Here is an 8,498-nt window from a genome sequence, read left to right as displayed (position 1 = left end):
ACTCATGTGTTCTAGACCCATCTCAGCCATTTCTTTCCCCATAGCCAGAATGCTGGCTTCAAGGGCTGCTCTTCTGGCTAGACTCTCACAAATTGCGTCTTCTTCTTCATCCAGCTCTTCTCTCAACCTTGAGTTGCCTGACCTGCCCCCAGCAGGGTAAGGCACTTGAGATACAGTTTTAGGGTAGATTCGGGGTACTTCATCACCTTCTCTAGTGAGTTTAGGGGACAGTCCATTGCAGTACTGTCCCCACTGTAATGGTCACTGGCCACCTCCTCTTCTAGAGGGGTGTCAGGATCCTCTGTTAAATGGGTTACATCCAACTCTGCAAGGAACTCTTGGAGCTGTGTTTTTGTAGGGTTTGAGCCAGTTTTGATTTTGCCGGCTGTGCCGAGGTTCCTTTATTGCTTCATACGAAGATGCAGATAAGGGGTCAGGTTGAGTTCCTGGACCAGCTCTTATGGGCCAGCCATATTTAGCAGAGTTAGGACCTTTTTAGAAAAACAAATCGACAAAAAAATCTAAAAGCCTTTTAAGGCCTAACTGACTATTAGGGGTGCCGCTCGTAGGCTTCGACAGTGCTGGGCTCTCTATCTGCTGTGACCTGCCATCTGTGAGGACCCGCAAGGAAGCTACGCCGAATCCAGGGGGAAGGCTGTTAATTCCCTTACTTTCGGGACTGCGAGGACCACGGTGCTCAGCGCCAATCCATTCGCCACACCTGGTTCCTCTTCCCGACCCCGCCTCCTCTTGCCCCTCTACTCATTTATAAGGCCCCTCCCTAACACGCTAGCGGGACGCAGCTCGGGGCGAAGACCGGGCAAAGAGCGGGCCATTTGTGGACGGCCGGGGACGAGACGGGCCTCCCCTCCAAGTTTGACTTTGACACTTTTAAGTGATATAAATACTTGTGTTATTGTGAGCTTATGTTTTATCTTCATCCGGCGGACATCTGTTCGTAGTAGCTGCTATGTCATTTTAGTGTTTTACCCTACTGTGATTTCTGGTCCAGCATTAGTTTGTAATCTTAGGTCCTTTGTCACTGCCTCTGGCTACCCTCCCTATTGCCTGCTCTTTACCCGCGAGGATGACTTCCTTAAGGTCAGGTAGGAAGATTGCGCAGGGTAGTATTGGGGGTTGTGTAACAGGGACTCTTGATAATTTCATCACAAGAGCAGCTCGGGTTCTTGAACAAGAAATTATTTTAACAGAAAAAAGACTGTCCTTAGAAATTTCAGCTAAAAGATCGTCCCTTGGTAACATCATGGCAGCCATTTCCCCTGAATGCAGGCAACCCCAACCCGTTTCCGACTTGCTACCTAGTAATGTGCAAGGGTCGCCGGATATATCGGTATTGAGTTCCCTAGAAAACACTCCCGATATCTTAAATATTTCCGAACCCAGTGGCATACCAACAAATACTAGTGTTATTCTTTCACAGCCCACTATTGAGCAGTTACACTTAGACGCCCCGACTTTGGGTAGAAAGTCCCAGTCTAGCCTTGGGAAAAGAAAACGTGTGGGAGTGCCCCCAAAGGGCAGACGAGCAAAAGTGCCTAAAGTGTCTAAACTGCCCAAACCTGCAAATTTACGTCATGTTCCACATTCCCAGTTGTCTTGTAGCACTCCTCCTGTTCCTGGGAGTCTTTTGTCATCTCATTCTCCCACCATTCTGCCTAATGCCAACTCCGTGCCTACCGGCTTCTCCGAGCTTGTGGAGCAACTACTTAAATCTTTCTTCTTACCGTTATATGAGAGAGTCAATCGACTCTCTACCTCCAACGGGAAAATAGAAAGTATGGTGCTTTCTAACACTTCCTTATTGGAGAAGATTTTAGCGACTCCATCTGGCTCTAAAATTTTACCAACCTCTGATATAGCTGATAAAACGGGGATTGTTCCTAATGGCATTACTGCTTTGGTTAGTGTACCCTCCTATCCCCATGTTCTTAATGATCATGTTGGGGAAGTTTCCCACACACCTGTTAGCATTGTCCCGTCCATTGATCCAGTTAGTAATGCTGTTATTAATAAGAGCAATATGACAACCTGACAGCCTACTACTGAGGGTGACGGTCCTTTCTTAAAACTTCCATGTATTAATCTCCCACCAGAGTCGCTGCCATATACTGTCATCATGGCAGGTGTACCAAGGCTCCCCCAGGCTAAGATCGAGTCCCATAGCGAGTTGAAGAACAAAGTAATTCACTGGCTAAATGGAAATAGGCCACTGCCGGCTAGATTACGTGCAGAAATCCTGACAGTACGTAGGGTGAGCTGGTTGGGCAATGGGGTTAAGAAAGTGGAGGGAGATTGTGTGATTATTAACTTTCAGGACCCAAGGGTGGTGAGTCATATTTGCTCCCATACTAACACTTCGAGTGTCACTGGAATAATTACTTTGGATTTGTCTTACTTCTACCCTTTTGTTCCACGTGTTTCCCCCTGTGACATGTTTACTGGCTGGGAAAGGGTTAACAGGGGCTTTCGTCGCCAGCCCGGATTTGATTTTCATCTCCCACTGTCAAATTTTTTTGCCCCCTTGAATACTTTAGAAGGGGTTGATTGACCGTTATCTAATCTATACATTTTGGGTTGTGCGAGTAAGGCCTCTACTGGCCCTGTTTGTTCTGGGTTTGTGAGTCGGGGAGGGTCAAGGGGGGGACACTTGGGTCCGGGTGTCTTGTATCCCAACTATGCCCGTGTTTTACATAATGTCCCCCATAGTAATTCTGATTCCTTTTTACCAGTTTTGGAGAGTCTAGATATTCCCCAGGGCATTAGCCCAGTCAACTCTAACCCATTGAGAACCGAGACGGTTCCTCGTACCTGTTTGTCGTACATCGACAGACCACCAACTATTCACTCTGATCCTTGTGTTCTTGAGACTGAGTGTATAGGACCTGGTAATACCGTATCCCACCTAGTCGCTTTGGGTTCCTTACCTGCCCCTCTGCTGGTTGACAATACTAGCCCCCCCCCCTCTTACTTTGGCCTCATGGAATATTGCTGGTCTCCGTAGTAAAATAATATTGGAAGATTGGCCTGCCTGGGCAACCACCCACGATATCCTTGTATTTCAGGAAACGTGGGCGGTGGACCCTATCTATCTACCTGGGTATGTACATTTTTACAAGGGGGCTTCCAGTGGAACAAGGGGCCGTCCTTCGGGCGGTCTCTGCATATGGGTAAGGCAAACCCTCAAGTACAGACTCACCGAATTGGCCATCGACAGCCCCGACATATTAATCATCTCATTGCAATCCAATGACGAACCGGATTTCTTCATTATAAATGTATATAACAGGGGCCTTCCAGGTGGGCGAGGCACAAATACCTTTTTACAACTGGATGGGTTTTTGGACACTGTTAATACATGTACTAATGTGGTAATAGTGGGTGATTTAAACTGTTGTTTTGAGCCACTGCATATTGCTTGGGATTCACTCACATTGGAAGCGGATGCAATCCTGAACATCCCACCTCTTGATCTCCCCCCCAACAAGAGGTGGACTGAATCTGCTATCCAGTGGATGAGTTTATGTATGGAGCGTGGTTTCAGGGCTGCCAACGGACGGACTCCATCGGATAAAAATGGCAAGGAGACCTTTTCTGATGGCCGCCGTCGTAGCAGTCGAATCGACTATGCCTTAATCAAAGTGGAGTTTTGGTCCACATTATGCGATATGGTGGTTCTAGACCGCCCTGAGAGCGACCACAACCCTTTAGTTTTGAGCCTCTTGTTTAATCCAGCCCATAGAAACAAACCATCAGAGATAGTGACTGCCGATGCCCTCCTAACTAACAACCAACGGAGAGTGCGCTGGGACAAGGTTGCCATTGATAGTGTAGTACTCTCTGAGATCTGTGCAAAGGTTTCTTGTGCATTGGAAGACCTACAGTCTCTTCGGAGCCTTGAGGATGTCGCTGGTGAGTCTACTGATATACATGAAAATCTTTTTTCTGACCTTAAGTCCCTTTTTTCCAAACCTTGTAAGGCCAAGAAATCACCTATTCCAAAGCCAAATTCTTGGTATAACAAAGCTTGCTGCGAGTCTTATAGCAAATTGAAATTTGCTATCAAAAGCAAAAACAAGGCTATTATTAGATTAGCCAGGAAAGACTATAGCAAGGCTAAAGTTCTCGCCAAACAAGATTGGGATAATGATCACTGGAATGACCTTTTGGTTGCTAGTAAACAAAAGAACCTAACTTTGTTCTGGCATATCGTGAAGTGGGGCAACTCCCCGAGTACGCAGGTCCCTTCTAATTATGTACTCCCTGATATCTGGGTGTCGCACTTTGAGTCCCAGTTCTCGGACATTAATCTGGTCGAAGCGATTGCCCCTTCCCCTATTCGGGATTTGTCCGTATCCCCGAATTTTAAATTTGATTGTGTAGAGGTTGAGATGGCTCTATCTAAGGTGCCTAGTGGCAAGGCACCAGGTATGGACTGTGTTCCTGCGGATCTCTTCAAATTCGATCTTGGCAACTGGGTGCCTTATATTGCACTCATGGCAATGGCTATAGCCAAGGGGGCTGCCATTCCTGAATCTTGGAAGGGCGCTGAGATTCTGCCCATCTTTAAGAAAGGTGATCGCTCCTGTCCGGGGAACTATCGCCCGATCAGTTTAATTGATTCTGTTCAAAAAATCATTGCAAGAATGCTCCTGGCAAGAATCCAGTCTTGGATCGAGCTGGAGGATATTATCTCGCCCCTACAGGCCGGCTTCAGACCCTGCACTAGTACCATCGACCAGGCGTTCAAGTTTCAACTGATCGTCTGGAAAACGGTTTATCTATGTGGTGGTACTCTTTATGCTGCTTTTGTCGATCTTCGGTCAGCATTTGACCTAGTCAATAGGACCAAACTTTGGGGGGCATTAGCGGAGCTGGGGATGCCTGCTGATCTTTTGAACATTGTCATTAGGCTGCATGAAAACAACTTTGCACAAGTTCGATGGGAGAAACAAGGGCAGGTTACCGATAGATTCAAAGTTAGTAGAGGTGTCAGGCAAGGGTGCGTCCTTGCGCCTACTCTATTTCTGTTATTCATTAATAGAGTTGTGCAGTATTTTTCTTCTACATCAACGGACGCCCCTAGGTTGGGAGGTACCAAAATCCCACTCCTTATGTTTGTCGATGACACCCTACTCCTTTCCCAGACTTTGTCTGGGTTACAGGTGGCTTTGAATGTATTTGCTAACTTTTGCTCTGACTTTGACCTGTTAGTTAATGTTTCCAAAACCAAATACATGGTCTTTAACAAAGGGAGATGTGTGAAAGGCCACGTGTTTATGAATAATGATTTATTGGAACGAACCAATGGTATGACTTACCTGTGGGTAGTCTTTGAAAATAAGCTGAACTGGAGGCCTCAAATAGATGCCCTATCCCTTAAATTTGCCCAGCTTTCTGGGTGCTTGGTAAAAGAACAAAAGCAATCCCAGTCGAAAATGATAGGTCCTCCTATTAAAATCTACAATGCAAGGATCAACTCAGCAATCCTCTACGGCGCTGAACTTTGGGGTTTTGCCGATCTTTCCCCCCTGGTTAAGGCGCAACATAAATTCTTTAGAATGCTTACGGGTCTCCCATGTTCCACCCCAGTGAAACCACTCCTGTGGGATCTTGGCTGTCATTCGTTTGATGACATTGCTAGGTTTAAACCATTGGCCTTCTGGCGGAGATTATGGACGGTCCCGGAATTAGGCCCTTATGCAAAAGCATTTCTGGACGTCCGTTCCATTTTGGGAGCTGGTAACATCATCTGGTTCAGGCAAGTTAGCCAACTTTTGGAATCCATGGGACTGGGAATTCTTTGGACCGACCCGGCTACCAACCCTTTTCCCCCAAAAAAACATTTTAAAAGTCTTTATTGGTCAATGGTGTTACAAAAACATCTATCCTTAGTTTCAGCTGAGTCCTTGTCAGGCAGGTTTCTTGAGTATAAAAAAGTCCCTCTTTTAGAAGCTTACTGGGACATTATTACCAGGCCTAGCGACAGGAAACTTTACCATCAATTTAGGGTCGGCACCTTACCAACTAAAGCATTTACAAATAAATGGAAGGGTGCGACCTGTGATTCCTGTAGCTGGTGTACTGACTGTGTAGATTCTGTAGGTCATATATTTTTTGCTTGCCCGGCCTATGCTGCCCCCCGGGCCAAATGGCTCAAACCCATATGTCGCACATTGGGTACTAGACAGGGGTTTGAAGCCCTAAGAATTCTGAGATTTGATACTGGTGAATGTGTTGTAGTCGCAGTGGCTAAATTTTTGGGTTGGGTCTGGATTATCAGAAATAGGAGACATTAGATTATAGAGCTGTGTTTATTTATGATTTTATTTCTAAATGTGTTAATTTGGACTTGTTCTCAATATTTATTCTGTTTGTACTTCTTACTTTGTATTTGTCTTTTTTGATGAAACTTATCGATAATAAAGACTAACGAAACGAAACGACTATTAGACTATTTACCTTTCAAATGGAATGGACTGGGGGACTTAACACAACAGTATAAATTACAAAGTTTAGAAAACAATCAGAAATGTTGAGAAAAGAAATTCGACTAATATCAATTGTGGATTTCTTCTTGGAATCACCTATTGGCCAAGTGCTATAGGTTGTATGACATTACCATGCCTTCCTTCACCACACACGTCTTTACATCGCACATTTCACAACGCATACCACTACCACGCATTTACATTCATTCACATTACAAACACCTTCACCACGCATTCCAATACCACGCATACTTTCACCATGCTTACTGACTCTTAAAAATTCTATCACAGTGTAACACTGCCACCTACTGTTGAAAATGTATACATTAACTCAATACATTTTTTAATTCCTAATCATTTGTCGTTTACATCTTTTTTCGTAGTTGAACATGCTATCTTTTTGGGGGGAGACCCCCAAAAGTCTCCTTATTTAATTATCCTCAAATGCGTGGTTTTGTCTTGCGATGTAAAGACTTGCGTGGCAACAGTCTGTACGATCTAAAAAATGCGAGGAAAATGTAATACGAAATAAAAACTTCGGAGTAAAGGCTGCCGTGCTATCAGCAAATGAAAAGTCCTGCACCAGACCGCTGAACCAACAATTTAGAAAGCTGGCTTTATATGCGATAGTGCCAATGTAAGGGCACGCCATGCAAAAAGTACAGACAAACCTATTGGTTTACAGGGCTTAAATTAATAATCTCAAGTGCTCCATTTGTGTTAGTGTGGTCAAACAGCTTAGATTTATCTGAGAGTAGTGTTAAGCATTTGTTGTACACACAGAGTCAATAAATAAGGCACAAACTCAAGAAGAAATTTGAGACCAATTCAGAAAAATAACAGATTTTTATCAAATTTTAGACACCATGGTCACCGGAATCAGGTAAGTACTTTGGGAGCTATAGATGTTCGTAGTAATACAGTTGAATAATGGTTTTGACACATGAGCCTCGAAAGCGGTAATGTTATCCTATGGGAGAAACATACACTGCATAAATATACATGCAAACGTTTTTGGGGGTGCCTTCTAGGACTTAAGGTGCTTAGGGACGAAGGTCCAAAAACCCACCAGCAGTTACATTTTACCTGCTCTGGTGTGTCTGGGTGAAGAGGGGCTGGTCGTGTTGGTAGCCTCGAGCTCTACGCGTTAAAGTCTTTGGAAGAAGTACCTGCAAAAGAAAGGCCGCACATGAGGACTTGGGTACAAGTCCGGTAGAACCCAAAGGGAGGCAGGCTCAGCCCTTGAGGGTCTGTGGAGCACAAGGACACAGTTGGGGGTTCGGGTGCAGAGGTGTTTTGTCCAGCAGGTCGCTGTAGTTAGAGGCTCTCACTTGGCTTTTGTGACTTGGAGAGGGAGATAAAGCAGAGCAGCAGGGCCACTCTCAACAAAGGTCTCATAGATCCTAAAGTCCCTCAATGGCAGGTCGGTGGAGTCTGGACTGGACACGCAAAATGCCTTAGTAGTTGCAAGGGCTCCGGTACCAGGGTATTGGTGTTGAGACGCTCCGGGAGGGGTCAGCGTCTCATGTCTTGGTGAAAGGGACGGGGCTGGCCTTCTGGACTCACAACAACCTCTTCTTTGTGAGTTGCTTCCTCGGTGGGCCCGATGGCCAGCAAGACGAAGAACTGGGTTGTTGCAGTCAAAACCTGCAGATGCAGGTTGTAGGAGAGTGGAATCTGACTAATGGTTGCACCCAACTTTTTGCCTGGTATTTGAGTGGTTTTTGACTAGTCTGGCTGGGATCCTGCTATCCAGGACCCCAGCCTATCTGCTTTCTCCCTAAAACTGATGTGAGTACTCTAGGTACAAACCTAATTGGATGCTGGGCATGCCCTACCAGTCCCTTGTAGATGGTACCCTAGGTACCCAGGGCATGGGTCCCTCAGTAGGCCTACCAGGGCTGCAGCACTTATTGTGCCACCCTGGGACAGCCATACAAACTGACACCACCAGACCACTACTATAGTCTGGGTAAGGTGGTGCTAGCA

The sequence above is a fragment of the Triturus cristatus genome, chromosome 7 (assembly GCF_964204655.1).
Source record: "Triturus cristatus chromosome 7, aTriCri1.1, whole genome shotgun sequence".
Taxonomy (NCBI): Eukaryota; Metazoa; Chordata; class Amphibia; order Caudata; family Salamandridae; genus Triturus; species Triturus cristatus.
This window is presented reverse-complemented; position numbering follows the sequence as displayed.